Here is a 13,368-nt window from a genome sequence, read left to right as displayed (position 1 = left end):
AAGAATGATTCTGGATCAATTCCATTGAGAGTTTGTCAAATTTTATCGCGTTTTTTAATCGCAATGGTTACCAGTCCAAATTCGTAGATCAAAAATTTCAATGACATAGGGATAGGTTCAATTCATCTATAGGAATGATTCTGGATGAATTTCATTGCGAGTTTTTCAAAGTTGATCGCGCTTTTTATTCGCGATGGTTACCAGTCCAAATTCAATGAACAAACATTTCTGTCACTTTGAAGTGATTTTCTATTCATCCATTGGGACTGGGAGGGTAAATTTTCATTTTTGAATGTCAACGGCCATATCACGTAGAACGCAACTGGTCTCGTCAGCTCCCAGAAGTTAAGTTACGTCGAGTCCCGTTAGTACTTGGAAGGGTGACCGCTTGGGAATACGGGATGTCGTTGGCGATGGATAGTTTGTTTTCAATAACAAATTTCTTGAAATTTTTTTTCAATAACGATGGTTACCAGTCCAATTTCGTAGATGAAACATTTCAATGCCTTAGAGATAGGTTCAATGCATCTATAAGAATGATTCTGGATCAATTCCATTGAGATATTGTCAAATTTTATCGCGTTTTTTAATCGTGATGGTTACCAGTCCAAATTCGTAGATCAAAAATTTCAATGACATAGGGATAGGTTCAATTCATCAATAGGAATGATTCTGGATGAATTTCATTGCGAGTTTTTCAAAGTTGATCGCGCTTTTTATTCGCGATGGTTACCAGTCCAAATTCAATGAACAAACATTTCTGTCACTTTGAAGTGATTTTCTATTCATCCATTGGGACTGGGAGGGTAAATTTTCATTTTTGAATGTCAACGGCCATATCACGTAGAACGCACCTGGTCTCGTCAGCTCCCAGAAGTTAAGTTACGTCGAGTCCCGTTAGTACTTGGAAGGGTGACCGCTTGGGAATACGGGATGTCGTTGGCGATGGATAGTTTGTTTTCAATAACAAATTTCTTGACATTTTTTTTCAATCACGATGGTTACCAGTCCAATTTCGTAGATGAAACATTTCAATGCCTTAGAGATAGGTTCAATTCATCTATAAGAATGATTCTGGATCAATTCCATTGAGAGTTTGTCAAATTTTATCGCGTTTTTTAATCGCAATGGTTACCAGTCCAAATTCGTAGATCAAAAATTTCAATGACATAGGGATAGGTTCAATTCATCTATAGGAATGATTCTGGATGAATTTCATTGCGAGTTTTTCAAAGTTGATCGCGCTTTTTATTCGCGATGGTTACCAGTCCAAATTCAATGAACAAACATTTCTGTCACTTTGAAGTGATTTTCTATTCATCCATTGGGACTGGGAGGGTAAATTTTCATTTTTGAATGTCAACGGCCATATCACGTAGAACGCAACTGGTCTCGTCAGCTCCCAGAAGTTAAGTTACGTCGAGTCCCGTTAGTACTTGGAAGGGTGACCGCTTGGGAATACGGGATGTCGTTGGCGATGGATAGTTTGTTTTCAATAACAAATTTCTTGAAATTTTTTTTCAATAACGATGGTTACCAGTCCAATTTCGTAGATGAAACATTTCCATGCCTTAGAGATAGGTTCAATTCATCTATAAGAATGATTCTGGATCAATTCCATTGAGAGTTTGTCAAATTTTATCGCGTTTTTTAATCGCAATGGTTACCAGTCCAAATTCGTAGATCAAAAATTTCAATGACATAGGGATAGGTTCAATTCATCTATAGGAATGATTCTGGATGAATTTCATTGCGAGTTTTTCAAAGTTGATCGCGCTTTTTATTCGCGATGGTTACCAGTCCAAATTCAATGAACAAACATTTCTGTCACTTTGAAGTGATTTTCTATTCATCCATTGGGACTGGTAGGGTAAATTTTCATTTTTGAATGTCAACGGCCATATCACGTAGAACGCACCTGGTCTCGTCAGCTCCCAGAAGTTAAGTTACGTCGAGTCCCGTTAGTACTTGGAAGGGTGACCGCTTGGGAATACGGGATGTCGTTGACGATGGATAGTTTGTTTTCAATAACAAATTTCTTGACATTTTTTTTCAATCACGATGGTTACCAGTCCAATTTCGTAGATGAAACATTTCAATGCCTTAGAGATAGGTTCAATTCATCTATAAGAATGATTCTGGATCAATTCCATTGAGAGTTTGTCAAATTTTATCGCGTTTTTTAATCGCAATGGTTACCAGTCCAAATTCGTAGATCAAAAATTTCAATGACATAGGGATAGGTTCAATTCATCTATAGGAATGATTCTGGATGAATTTCATTGCGAGTTTTTCAAAGTTGATCGCGCTTTTTATTCGCGATGGTTACCAGTCCAAATTCAATGAACAAACATTTCTGTCACTTTGAAGTGATTTTCTATTCATCCATTGGGACTGGGAGGGTAAATTTTCATTTTTGAATGTCAACGGCCATATCACGTAGAACGCAACTGGTCTCGTCAGCTCCCAGAAGTTAAGTTACGTCGAGTCCCGTTAGTACTTGGAAGGGTGACCGCTTGGGAATACGGGATGTCGTTGGCGATGGATAGTTTGTTTTCAATAACAAATTTCTTGAAATTTTTTTTCAATAACGATGGTTACCAGTCCAATTTCGTAGATGAAACATTTCAATGCCTTAGAGATAGGTTCAATGCATCTATAAGAATGATTCTGGATCAATTCCATTGAGATATTGTCAAATTTTATCGCGTTTTTTAATCGCAATGGTTACCAGTCCAAATTCGTAGATCAAAAATTTCAATGACATAGGGATAGGTTCAATTCATCTATAGGAATGATTCTGGATGAATTTCATTGCGAGTTTTTCAAAGTTGATCGCGCTTTTTATTTGCGATGGTTACCAGTCCAAATTCAATGAACAAACATTTCTGTCACTTTGAAGTGATTTTCTATTCATCCATTGGGACTGGGAGGGTAAATTTTCATTTTTGGATGTCAACGGCCATATCACGTAGAACGCACCTGGTCTCGTCAGCTCCCAGAAGTTAAGTTACGTCGAGTCCCGTTAGTACTTGGAAGGGTGACCGCTTGGGAATACGGGATGTCGTTGGCGATGGATAGTTTGTTTTCAATAACAAATTTCTTGAAATTTTTTTTCAATAACGATGGTTACCAGTCCAATTTCGTAGATGAAACATTTCAATGTCTTAGAGATAGGTTCAATGCATCTATAAGAATGATTCTGGATCAATTCCATTGAGATTTTGTCAAATTTTATCGCGTTTTTTAATCGCAATGGTTACCAGTCCAAATTCGTAGATCAAAAATTTCAATGACATAGGGATAGGTTCAATTCATCTATAGGAATGATTGTGGATGAATTTCATTGCGAGTTTTTCAAAGTTGATCGCGCTTTTTATTTGCGATGGTTACCAGTCCAAATTCAATGAACAAACATTTCTGTCACTTTGAAGTGATTTTCTATTTATCCATTGGGACTGGGAGGGTAAATTTTCATTTTTGAATGTCAACGGCCATATCACGTAGAACGCACCTGGTCTCGTCAGCTCCCAGAAGTTAAGTTACGTCGAGTCCCGTTAGTACTTGGAAGGGTGACCGCTTGGGAATACGGGATGTCGTTGACGATGGATAGTTTGTTTTCAATAACAAATTTCTTGACATTTTTTTTCAATCACGATGGTTACCAGTCCAATTTCGTAGATGAAACATTTCAATGCCTTAGAGATAGGTTCAATTCATCTATAAGAATGATTCTGGATCAATTCCATTGAGAGTTTGTCAAATTTTATCGCGTTTTTTAATCGCAATGGTTACCAGTCCAAATTCGTAGATCAAAAATTTCAATGACATAGGGATAGGTTCAATTCATCTATAGGAATGATTGTGGATGAATTTCATTGCGATTTTTTCAAAGTTGATCGCGCTTTTTATTTGCGATGGTTACCAGTCCAAATTCAATGAACAAACATTTCTGTCACTTTGAAGTGATTTTCTATTTATCCATTGGGACTGGGAGGGTAAATTTTCATTTTTGAATGTCAACGGCCATATCACGTAGAACGCACCTGGTCTCGTCAGCTCCCAGAAGTTAAGTTACGTCGAGTCCCGTTAGTACTTGGAAGGGTGACCGCTTGGGAATACGGGATGTCGTTGGCGATGGATAGTTTGTTTTCAATAACAAATTTCTTGAAATTTTTTTTCAATAACGATGGTTACTAGTCCAATTTCGTAGATGAAACATTTCAATGCCTTAGAGATAGGTTCAATGCATCTATAAGAATGATTCTGGATCAATTCCATTGAGAAATTGTCAAATTTTATCGCGTTTTTTAATCGCAATGGTTACCAGTCCAAATTCGTAGATCAAAAATTTCAATGACATAGGGATAGGTTCAATTCATCTATAGGAATGATTCTGGATGAATTTCATTGCGAGTTTTTCAAAGTTGATCGCGCTTTTTATTTGCGATGGTTACCAGTCCAAATTCAATGAACAAACATTTCTGTCACTTTGAAGTGATTTTCTATTCATCCATTGGGACTGGGAGGGTAAATTTTCATTTTTGGATGTCAACGGCCATATCACGTAGAACGCACCTGGTCTCGTCAGCTCCCAGAAGTTAAGTTACGTCGAGTCCCGTTAGTACTTGGAAGGGTGACCGCTTGGGAATACGGGATGTCGTTGGCGATGGATAGTTTGTTTTCAATAACAAATTTCTTGAAATTTTTTTTCAATAACGATGGTTACTAGTCCAATTTCGTAGATGAAACATTTCAATGCCTTAGAGATAGGTTCAATGCATCTATAAGAATGATTCTGGATCAATTCCATTGAGAAATTGTCAAATTTTATCGCGTTTTTTAATCGCAATGGTTACCAGTCCAAATTCGTAGATCAAAAATTTCAATGACATAGGGATAGGTTCAATTCATCTATAGGAATGATTCTGGATGAATTTCATTGCGAGTTTTTCAAAGTTGATCGCGCTTTTTATTTGCGATGGTTACCAGTCCAAATTCAATGAACAAACATTTCTGTCACTTTGAAGTGATTTTCTATTCATCCATTGGGACTGGGAGGGTAAATTTTCATTTTTGGATGTCAACGGCCATATCACGTAGAACGCACCTGGTCTCGTCAGCTCCCAGAAGTTAAGTTACGTCGAGTCCCGTTAGTACTTGGAAGGGTGACCGCTTGGGAATACGGGATGTCGTTGGCGATGGATAGTTTGTTTTCAATAACAAATTTCTTGAAATTTTTTTTCAATAACGATGGTTACCAGTCCAATTTCGTAGATGAAACATTTCAATGCCTTAGAGATAGGTTCAATGCATCTATAAGAATGATTCTGGATCAATTCCATTGAGATTTTGTCAAATTTTATCGCGTTTTTTAATCGCAATGGTTACCAGTCCAAATTCGTAGATCAAAAATTTCAATGACATAGGGATAGGTTCAATTCATCTATAGGAATGATTGTGGATGAATTTCATTGCGAGTTTTTCAAAGTTGATCGCGCTTTTTATTTGCGATGGTTACCAGTCCAAATTCAATGAACAAACATTTCTGTCACTTTGAAGTGATTTTCTATTTATCCATTGGGACTGGGAGGGTAAATTTTCATTTTTGAATGTCAACGGCCATATCACGTAGAACGCACCTGGTCTCGTCAGCTCCCAGAAGTTAAGTTACGTCGAGTCCCGTTAGTACTTGGAAGGGTGACCGCTCGGGAATACGGGATGTCGTTGGCGATGGATAGTTTGTTTTCAATAACAAATTTCTTGAAATTTTTTTTCAATAACGATGGTTACTAGTCCAATTTCGTAGATGAAACATTTCAATGCCTTAGAGATAGGTTCAATGCATCTATAAGAATGATTCTGGATCAATTCCATTGAGAAATTGTCAAATTTTATCGCGTTTTTTAATCGCAATGGTTACCAGTCCAAATTCGTAGATCAAAAATTTCAATGACATAGGGATAGGTTCAATTCATCTATAGGAATGATTCTGGATGAATTTCATTGCGAGTTTTTCAAAGTTGATCGCGCTTTTTATTTGCGATGGTTACCAGTCCAAATTCAATGAACAAACATTTCTGTCACTTTGAAGTGATTTTCTATTCATCCATTGGGACTGGGAGGGTAAATTTTCATTTTTGGATGTCAACGGCCATATCACGTAGAACGCACCTGGTCTCGTCAGCTCCCAGAAGTTAAGTTACGTCGAGTCCCGTTAGTACTTGGAAGGGTGACCGCTTGGGAATACGGGATGTCGTTGGCGATGGATAGTTTGTTTTCAATAACAAATTTCTTGAAATTTTTTTTCAATAACGATGGTTACCAGTCCAATTTCGTAGATGAAACATTTCAATGCCTTAGAGATAGGTTCAATGCATCTATAAGAATGATTCTGGATCAATTCCATTGAGATTTTGTCAAATTTTATCGCGTTTTTTAATCGCAATGGTTACCAGTCCAAATTCGTAGATCAAAAATTTCAATGACATAGGGATAGGTTCAATTCATCTATAGGAATGATTGTGGATGAATTTCATTGCGAGTTTTTCAAAGTTGATCGCGCTTTTTATTTGCGATGGTTACCAGTCCAAATTCAATGAACAAACATTTCTGTCACTTTGAAGTGATTTTCTATTTATCCATTGGGACTGGGAGGGTAAATTTTCATTTTTGAATGTCAACGGCCATATCACGTAGAACGCACCTGGTCTCGTCAGCTCCCAGAAGTTAAGTTACGTCGAGTCCCGTTAGTACTTGGAAGGGTGACCGCTCGGGAATACGGGATGTCGTTGGCGATGGATAGTTTGTTTTCAATAACAAATTTCTTGAAATTTTTTTTCAATAACGATGGTTACTAGTCCAATTTCGTAGATGAAACATTTCAATGCCTTAGAGATAGGTTCAATGCATCTATAAGAATGATTCTGGATCAATTCCATTGAGAAATTGTCAAATTTTATCGCGTTTTTTAATCGCAATGGTTACCAGTCCAAATTCGTAGATCAAAAATTTCAATGACATAGGGATAGGTTCAATTCATCTATAGGAATGATTCTGGATGAATTTCATTGCGAGTTTTTCAAAGTTGATCGCGCTTTTTATTTGCGATGGTTACCAGTCCAAATTCAATGAACAAACATTTCTGTCACTTTGAAGTGATTTTCTATTCATCCATTGGGACTGGGAGGGTAAATTTTCATTTTTGGATGTCAACGGCCATATCACGTAGAACGCACCTGGTCTCGTCAGCTCCCAGAAGTTAAGTTACGTCGAGTCCCGTTAGTACTTGGAAGGGTGACCGCTTGGGAATACGGGATGTCGTTGGCGATGGATAGTTTGTTTTCAATAACAAATTTCTTGAAATTTTTTTTCAATAACGATGGTTACCAGTCCAATTTCGTAGATGAAACATTTCAATGCCTTAGAGATAGGTTCAATGCATCTATAAGAATGATTCTGGATCAATTCCATTGAGATTTTGTCAAATTTTATCGCGTTTTTTAATCGCAATGGTTACCAGTCCAAATTCGTAGATCAAAAATTTCAATGACATAGGGATAGGTTCAATTCATCTATAGGAATGATTGTGGATGAATTTCATTGCGAGTTTTTCAAAGTTGATCGCGCTTTTTATTTGCGATGGTTACCAGTCCAAATTCAATGAACAAACATTTCTGTCACTTTGAAGTGATTTTCTATTTATCCATTGGGACTGGGAGGGTAAATTTTCATTTTTGAATGTCAACGGCCATATCACGTAGAACGCACCTGGTCTCGTCAGCTCCCAGAAGTTAAGTTACGTCGAGTCCCGTTAGTACTTGGAAGGGTGACCGCTCGGGAATACGGGATGTCGTTGGCGATGGATAGTTTGTTTTCAATAACAAATTTCTTGAAATTTTTTTTCAATAACGATGGTTACTAGTCCAATTTCGTAGATGAAACATTTCAATGCCTTAGAGATAGGTTCAATGCATCTATAAGAATGATTCTGGATCAATTCCATTGAGAAATTGTCAAATTTTATCGCGTTTTTTAATCGCAATGGTTACCAGTCCAAATTCGTAGATCAAAAATTTCAATGACATAGGGATAGGTTCAATTCATCTATAGGAATGATTCTGGATGAATTTCATTGCGAGTTTTTCAAAGTTGATCGCGCTTTTTATTTGCGATGGTTACCAGTCCAAATTCAATGAACAAACATTTCTGTCACTTTGAAGTGATTTTCTATTCATCCATTGGGACTGGGAGGGTAAATTTTCATTTTTGGATGTCAACGGCCATATCACGTAGAACGCACCTGGTCTCGTCAGCTCCCAGAAGTTAAGTTACGTCGAGTCCCGTTAGTACTTGGAAGGGTGACCGCTTGGGAATACGGGATGTCGTTGGCGATGGATAGTTTGTTTTCAATAACAAATTTCTTGAAATTTTTTTTCAATAACGATGGTTACTAGTCCAATTTCGTAGATGAAACATTTCAATGCCTTAGAGATAGGTTCAATGCATCTATAAGAATGATTCTGGATCAATTCCATTGAGAAATTGTCAAATTTTATCGCGTTTTTTAATCGCAATGGTTACCAGTCCAAATTCGTAGATCAAAAATTTCAATGACATAGGGATAGGTTCAATTCATCTATAGGAATGATTCTGGATGAATTTCATTGCGAGTTTTTCAAAGTTGATCGCGCTTTTTATTTGCGATGGTTACCAGTCCAAATTCAATGAACAAACATTTCTGTCACTTTGAAGTGATTTTCTATTCATCCATTGGGACTGGGAGGGTAAATTTTCATTTTTGGATGTCAACGGCCATATCACGTAGAACGCACCTGGTCTCGTCAGCTCCCAGAAGTTAAGTTACGTCGAGTCCCGTTAGTACTTGGAAGGGTGACCGCTTGGGAATACGGGATGTCGTTGGCGATGGATAGTTTGTTTTCAATAACAAATTTCTTGAAATTTTTTTTCAATAACGATGGTTACTAGTCCAATTTCGTAGATGAAACATTTCAATGCCTTAGAGATAGGTTCAATGCATCTATAAGAATGATTCTGGATCAATTCCATTGAGAAATTGTCAAATTTTATCGCGTTTTTTAATCGCAATGGTTACCAGTCCAAATTCGTAGATCAAAAATTTCAATGACATAGGGATAGGTTCAATTCATCTATAGGAATGATTCTGGATGAATTTCATTGCGAGTTTTTCAAAGTTGATCGCGCTTTTTATTCGCGATGGTGACCAGTCCAAATTCAATGAACAAACATTTCTGTCACTTTGAAGTGATTTTCTATTCATCCATTGGGACTGGGAGGGTAAATTTTCATTTTTGAATGTCAACGGCCATATCACGTAGAACGCACCTGGTCTCGTCAGCTCCCAGAAGTTAAGTTACGTCGAGTCCCGTTAGTACTTGGAAGGGTGACCGCTTGGGAATACGGGATGTCGTTGGCGATGGATAGTTTGTTTTCAATAACAAATTTCTTGACATTTTTTTTCAATCACGATGGTTACCAGTCCAATTTCGTAGATGAAACATTTCAATGCCTTAGAGATAGGTTCAATTAATCTATAAGAATTATTCTGGATCAATTCCATTGAGAGTTTGTCAAATTTTATCGCGTTATTAATCGTGATGGTTACCAGTCCAAATTCGTAGATCAAAAATTTAAATGACATAGGGATAGGTTCAATTCATCAATAGGAATGATTCTGGATGAATTTCATTGCGAGTTTTTCAAAGTTGATCGCGCTTTTTATTTGCGATGGTTACCAGTCCAAATTCAATGAACAAACATTTCTGTCACTTTGAAGTGATTTTCTATTCATCCATTGGGACTGGGAGGGTAAATTTTCATTTTTGGATGTCAACGGCCATATCACGTAGAACGCACCTGGTCTCGTCAGCTCCCAGAAGTTAAGTTACGTCGAGTCCCGTTAGTACTTGGAAGGGTGACCGCTTGGGAATACGGGATGTCGTTGGCGATGGATAGTTTGTTTTCAATAACAAATTTCTTGAAATTTTTTTTCAATAACGATGGTTACTAGTCCAATTTCGTAGATGAAACATTTCAATGCCTTAGAGATAGGTTCAATGCATCTATAAGAATGATTCTGGATCAATTCCATTGAGAAATTGTCAAATTTTATCGCGTTTTTTAATCGCAATGGTTACCAGTCCAAATTCGTAGATCAAAAATTTCAATGACATAGGGATAGGTTCAATTCATCTATAGGAATGATTCTGGATGAATTTCATTGCGAGTTTTTCAAAGTTGATCGCGCTTTTTATTCGCGATGGTGACCAGTCCAAATTCAATGAACAAACATTTCTGTCACTTTGAAGTGATTTTCTATTCATCCATTGGGACTGGGAGGGTAAATTTTCATTTTTGAATGTCAACGGCCATATCACGTAGAACGCACCTGGTCTCGTCAGCTCCCAGAAGTTAAGTTACGTCGAGTCCCGTTAGTACTTGGAAGGGTGACCGCTTGGGAATACGGGATGTCGTTGGCGATGGATAGTTTGTTTTCAATAACAAATTTCTTGACATTTTTTTTCAATCACGATGGTTACCAGTCCAATTTCGTAGATGAAACATTTCAATGCCTTAGAGATAGGTTCAATTAATCTATAAGAATTATTCTGGATCAATTCCATTGAGAGTTTGTCAAATTTTATCGCGTTATTAATCGTGATGGTTACCAGTCCAAATTCGTAGATCAAAAATTTAAATGACATAGGGATAGGTTCAATTCATCAATAGGAATGATTCTGGATGAATTTCATTGCGAGTTTTTCAAAGTTGATCGCGCTTTTTATTTGCGATGGTTACCAGTCCAAATTCAATGAACAAACATTTCTGTCACTTTGAAGTGATTTTCTATTCATCCATTGGGACTGGGAGGGTAAATTTTCATTTTTGAATGTCAACGGCCATATCACGTAGAACGCACCTGGTCTCGTCAGCTCCCAGAAGTTAAGTTACGTCGAGTCCCGTTAGTACTTGGAAGGGTGACCGCTTGGGAATACGGGATGTCGTTGGCGATGGATAGTTTGTTTTCAATAAGAAATTTATTGAAATTTTTTTTCAATAACGATGGTTACTAGTCCAATTTCGTAGATGAAACATTTCAATGCCTTAGAGATAGGTTCAATGCATCTATAAGAATGATTCTGGATCAATTCCATTGAGAAATTGTCAAATTTTATCGCGTTTTTTAATCGCAATGGTTACCAGTCCAAATTCGTAGATCAAAAATTTCAATGACATAGGGATAGGTTCAATTCATCTATAGGAATGATTGTGGATGAATTTCATTGCGAGTTTTTCAAAGTTGATCGCGCTTTTTATTTGCGATGGTTACCAGTCCAAATTCAATGAACAAACATTTCTGTCACTTTGAAGTGATTTTCTATTCATCCATTGGGACTGGGAGGGTAAATTTTCATTTTTGAATGTCAACGGCCATATCACGTAGAACGCACCTGGTCTCGTCAGCTCCCAGAAGTTAAGTTACGTCGAGTCCCGTTAGTACTTGGAAGGGTGACCGCTCGGGAATACGGGATGTCGTTGGCGATGGATAGTTTGTTTTCAATAACAAATTTCTTGAAATTTTTTTTCAATAACGATGGTTACTAGTCCAATTTCGTAGATGAAACATTTCAATGCCTTAGAGATAGGTTCAATGCATCTATAAGAATGATTCTGGATCAATTCCATTGAGAAATTGTCAAATTTTATCGCGTTTTTTAATCGCAATGGTTACCAGTCCAAATTCGTAGATCAAAAATTTCAATGACATAGGGATAGGTTCAATTCATCTATAGGAATGATTGTGGATGAATTTCATTGCGAGTTTTTCAAAGTTGATCGCGCTTTTTATTTGCGATGGTTACCAGTCCAAATTCAATGAACAAACATTTCTGTCACTTTGAAGTGATTTTCTATTCATCCATTGGGACTGGGAGGGTAAATTTTCATTTTTGAATGTCAACGGCCATATCACGTAGAACGCACCTGGTCTCGTCAGCTCCCAGAAGTTAAGTTACGTCGAGTCCCGTTAGTACTTGGAAGGGTGACCGCTCGGGAATACGGGATGTCGTTGGCGATGGATAGTTTGTTTTCAATAACAAATTTCTTGAAATTTTTTTTCAATAACGATGGTTACTAGTCCAATTTCGTAGATGAAACATTTCAATGCCTTAGAGATAGGTTCAATGCATCTATAAGAATGATTCTGGATCAATTCCATTGAGAAATTGTCAAATTTTATCGCGTTTTTTAATCGCAATGGTTACCAGTCCAAATTCGTAGATCAAAAATTTCAATGACATAGGGATAGGTTCAATTCATCTATAGGAATGATTCTGGATGAATTTCATTGCGAGTTTTTCAAAGTTGATCGCGCTTTTTATTTGCGATGGTTACCAGTCCAAATTCAATGAACAAACATTTCTGTCACTTTGAAGTGATTTTCTATTCATCCATTGGGACTGGGAGGGTAAATTTTCATTTTTGGATGTCAACGGCCATATCACGTAGAACGCACCTGGTCTCGTCAGCTCCCAGAAGTTAAGTTACGTCGAGTCCCGTTAGTACTTGGAAGGGTGACCGCTTGGGAATACGGGATGTCGTTGGCGATGGATAGTTTGTTTTCAATAACAAATTTCTTGAAATTTTTTTTCAATAACGATGGTTACTAGTCCAATTTCGTAGATGAAACATTTCAATGCCTTAGAGATAGGTTCAATGCATCTATAAGAATGATTCTGGATCAATTCCATTGAGAAATTGTCAAATTTTATCGCGTTTTTTAATCGCAATGGTTACCAGTCCAAATTCGTAGATCAAAAATTTCAATGACATAGGGATAGGTTCAATTCATCTATAGGAATGATTCTGGATGAATTTCATTGCGAGTTTTTCAAAGTTGATCGCGCTTTTTATTCGCGATGGTGACCAGTCCAAATTCAATGAACAAACATTTCTGTCACTTTGAAGTGATTTTCTATTCATCCATTGGGACTGGGAGGGTAAATTTTCATTTTTGAATGTCAACGGCCATATCACGTAGAACGCACCTGGTCTCGTCAGCTCCCAGAAGTTAAGTTACGTCGAGTCCCGTTAGTACTTGGAAGGGTGACCGCTTGGGAATACGGGATGTCGTTGGCGATGGATAGTTTGTTTTCAATAACAAATTTCTTGACATTTTTTTTCAATCACGATGGTTACCAGTCCAATTTCGTAGATGAAACATTTCAATGCCTTAGAGATAGGTTCAATTAATCTATAAGAATTATTCTGGATCAATTCCATTGAGAGTTTGTCAAATTTTATCGCGTTATTAATCGTGATGGTTAC

The 13,368-nt window shown here is 37.2% G+C and overlaps 2 non-coding genes and 23 pseudogenes across 2 annotated transcripts; all 25 read left to right on the top strand.

Moving 5' to 3' along the window:
* Nucleotides 1-294: 294 nt before the first annotated feature.
* Nucleotides 295-413, top strand: LOC124317015 (annotated as a pseudogene).
* A 413-nt stretch (nt 414-826) lies between these two features.
* Nucleotides 827-945, top strand: LOC124317414 (annotated as a pseudogene).
* Nucleotides 946-1,358: 413 nt separating this feature from the next.
* On the top strand, nt 1,359-1,477 carry LOC124317013 (annotated as a pseudogene).
* Nucleotides 1,478-1,890: 413 nt separating this feature from the next.
* Nucleotides 1,891-2,009, top strand: LOC124317453. The gene has a single exon (XR_006912102.1). It is a non-coding gene; the product is annotated as a 5S ribosomal RNA (ribosomal RNA).
* A 413-nt stretch (nt 2,010-2,422) lies between these two features.
* LOC124317012 lies at nt 2,423-2,541 on the top strand (annotated as a pseudogene).
* A 413-nt stretch (nt 2,542-2,954) lies between these two features.
* On the top strand, nt 2,955-3,073 carry LOC124317413 (annotated as a pseudogene).
* Nucleotides 3,074-3,486: 413 nt separating this feature from the next.
* LOC124317442 lies at nt 3,487-3,605 on the top strand. Its single transcript, XR_006912101.1, has one exon. It is a non-coding gene; the product is annotated as a 5S ribosomal RNA (ribosomal RNA).
* Nucleotides 3,606-4,018: 413 nt separating this feature from the next.
* LOC124317412 lies at nt 4,019-4,137 on the top strand (annotated as a pseudogene).
* Nucleotides 4,138-4,550: 413 nt separating this feature from the next.
* Nucleotides 4,551-4,669, top strand: LOC124317411 (annotated as a pseudogene).
* Nucleotides 4,670-5,082: 413 nt separating this feature from the next.
* LOC124317410 lies at nt 5,083-5,201 on the top strand (annotated as a pseudogene).
* A 413-nt stretch (nt 5,202-5,614) lies between these two features.
* On the top strand, nt 5,615-5,733 carry LOC124317507 (annotated as a pseudogene).
* A 413-nt stretch (nt 5,734-6,146) lies between these two features.
* On the top strand, nt 6,147-6,265 carry LOC124317409 (annotated as a pseudogene).
* Nucleotides 6,266-6,678: 413 nt separating this feature from the next.
* On the top strand, nt 6,679-6,797 carry LOC124317506 (annotated as a pseudogene).
* A 413-nt stretch (nt 6,798-7,210) lies between these two features.
* Nucleotides 7,211-7,329, top strand: LOC124317408 (annotated as a pseudogene).
* A 413-nt stretch (nt 7,330-7,742) lies between these two features.
* On the top strand, nt 7,743-7,861 carry LOC124317505 (annotated as a pseudogene).
* Nucleotides 7,862-8,274: 413 nt separating this feature from the next.
* Nucleotides 8,275-8,393, top strand: LOC124317407 (annotated as a pseudogene).
* A 413-nt stretch (nt 8,394-8,806) lies between these two features.
* Nucleotides 8,807-8,925, top strand: LOC124317405 (annotated as a pseudogene).
* A 413-nt stretch (nt 8,926-9,338) lies between these two features.
* On the top strand, nt 9,339-9,457 carry LOC124317404 (annotated as a pseudogene).
* A 412-nt stretch (nt 9,458-9,869) lies between these two features.
* On the top strand, nt 9,870-9,988 carry LOC124317403 (annotated as a pseudogene).
* Nucleotides 9,989-10,401: 413 nt separating this feature from the next.
* LOC124317402 lies at nt 10,402-10,520 on the top strand (annotated as a pseudogene).
* Nucleotides 10,521-10,932: 412 nt separating this feature from the next.
* On the top strand, nt 10,933-11,051 carry LOC124317401 (annotated as a pseudogene).
* A 413-nt stretch (nt 11,052-11,464) lies between these two features.
* Nucleotides 11,465-11,583, top strand: LOC124317504 (annotated as a pseudogene).
* Nucleotides 11,584-11,996: 413 nt separating this feature from the next.
* LOC124317503 lies at nt 11,997-12,115 on the top strand (annotated as a pseudogene).
* Nucleotides 12,116-12,528: 413 nt separating this feature from the next.
* On the top strand, nt 12,529-12,647 carry LOC124317399 (annotated as a pseudogene).
* Nucleotides 12,648-13,060: 413 nt separating this feature from the next.
* On the top strand, nt 13,061-13,179 carry LOC124317398 (annotated as a pseudogene).
* The last annotated feature ends 189 nt before the right edge of the window (nt 13,180-13,368 follow it).

This window comes from Daphnia pulicaria, unplaced genomic scaffold, assembly GCF_021234035.1.
Source record: "Daphnia pulicaria isolate SC F1-1A unplaced genomic scaffold, SC_F0-13Bv2 h1tg000057l, whole genome shotgun sequence".
Taxonomy (NCBI): Eukaryota; Metazoa; Arthropoda; class Branchiopoda; order Diplostraca; family Daphniidae; genus Daphnia; species Daphnia pulicaria.
The sequence above is the reverse complement of the archived record's forward strand: the minus strand, read 5'-3'. Positions and strand labels throughout refer to the sequence as shown.